Genomic DNA, 2116 nt, shown 5'->3' with positions numbered 1-2116 from the left:
CAAATAAATAAATAGAAATCCTCCAGGGTATCAAATGACATTCTCCGTAAATTGTTGAAAAAAAAAAAAAAAAAAGCCATGGTGATTTTATGGCGGAAAAGTGGTGGAGGTGGGTGGTGCCGCCGATTAATCGAAGATTGGAGGAAAAATAGCCCAGTGAGATAGCACCTTAAGAAAGAGAAAATACAAATATGAGAGATAAAGAGGGCGAGAGATGAGGGTTGAATAGAACACAGACATTAGGAGGAAATACGGAGAACGCCCAAGACACCTTTACTCCGCTAAAACTAATATATAATGAATAAATTAGTAAATAGATAAATGAATAAGTAAATGCACAAATTAAATAAAAATAAAAGAAAAAACCACCTAGCCTCACTACAAAATAAAAAAAGATAAAAATAGTATAAACCTTACCCCACTCAAAAAAATATAAATACATAAATACAAGTAATATAGATAAATAGGTAAATAAATAGATAAATAAAAAATAGAAAACAATAAGAAGAAAAGTGGAATAACCCCCCCCCCAAAAAAAAAAAAAAAAAAAAAAGGTGAATACCTGACTGACTCAGGGCCATAGGATCCAATGTAAACAACACGACTGGGGGACTCCGGGCCAAAGCGCGAAAGGGTAAAAGGATTACAGGCGATAAAATCAAGAGATGAAGTGATAAAGACTGAATGAAGGAGGGAGAGGAGAGACAGGAGGAGGAGGAGGAGGAGGAGGAAGAGAGAGGGAGACGAGGGAGAATAGGTAGAAAACGAGGAGGAGCAAGAAGAAACCGAGGAAGAGGAAGAGGAGGAAGAGGAGGATGAACAAGAGAATAAGGAAGAACAGGAGGAGGAAGAAGAGGATGAACAAGAGAATAAGGAAGAAGAAGAGGAGGAGGAAGAAGAGGGAGTAAGACGAGAGAGAGGAGGAGGAAAACGAAGAGGAGGAAGAAGAAAAGAAGGAAGAAAAAGGGGATCAGGAGGAAGACAGAGTAAGACGAGAGAGATGAGGAGGAAAACTAGGAGGAAGAAGAAAAAGAGAAGGAAGAAGAAAAAGAGAAGGAACAAGAGAAGGAGGAAGAAGAGGAGAAGGAAGAAGAAGAAGAACAAGAGGAGGAGGAGGAGGTGGAAGAGGAGGAGGAGGTGGAGGAGAAGGAGGAGGAATGAACAGAAACAAGGAAAAAGAATAGAATGAGGAAGAAATGAAGGAGGGGGGGCAAGGAAGGCGGGAACATCAGGAGGTGGAAGAGGAAAAGAGGAAAAGAGAAAGAGGAGATAACCCAGAAAAAAGAGAAAGAGAATGAAAGGGGTAAGGAGAGGAGGTATAGAAAGCAAAGAGGGAGAAGCAAGAGAAAAAAAGGAACTGAAGAGAGAACAAGAGGAAAGAGAGAGACAAAAGCGAAAAGCAAGAGTGAGAAAAGGAACTGAGGAGATAAAAAGAGAAAAAAGAGAGTAGAGGGAGAAGCAAGAGAGAGAAAAGGAATTGAAGAGAGAAGAAGAGAGAAGAAGGAGAGAAGAGGGAGAAGCAAAAGAGAAAAAGGAACTGAAGAGAGAAAAAAGAGAAAAGAGGAACTGAAGAGAGAAAAAAGAGAAAAGAGACAAGAGTGAAGAGGGAGCAGAGATGAAGTGGTAGAAAGGGAGGAGGAGAAAGGGAGTTAGGGTGGGGGAGAGAGGAGGAAGAAATGAGAGGAGATGGAGGGGAGATGGAGGGGAAGAGGTGAGAGGAGGTGGACAAAGGAGTAAAGGAAGAGTATGTCATAGGTGAAACCCAGCGCTTCTATCCTTCGAGACAAGATGGCGCCGAATAGGTTAAGTCACAGAGGTTGGCAAACGAAAGATTTTAAGGAAGGCAGCAGAAACCAGAGATAGCAGATGTTCAAAGTGATCAACACTCTCTCTCTTTCTCTCTCTCTCTTTCTCTCCCTCTCTCTGTTTCTCTCTCCCTCCCTCCCTCTCTCTCTCTCTTTCTCTCTCCCTCCCTCCCTCTCTCTCTTACTCTCTACCTCTCTCTCTTACTCTCTACCTCTCTCTCTCTCTCTCTCTGTATCTCTCTCTCGTTTTTTTTTCGTTTTTTTTTTAGTAGAGATTAGTCTTCAATCATAAGAGAATGCTGTGTTAGAAA

Source organism: Oratosquilla oratoria, chromosome 39 (genome assembly GCF_046742065.1).
Source record: "Oratosquilla oratoria isolate Oo_2021 chromosome 39, ASM4674206v1, whole genome shotgun sequence".
Taxonomy (NCBI): Eukaryota; Metazoa; Arthropoda; class Malacostraca; order Stomatopoda; family Squillidae; genus Oratosquilla; species Oratosquilla oratoria.
The sequence above is the reverse complement of the archived record's forward strand: the minus strand, read 5'-3'. Positions refer to the sequence as shown.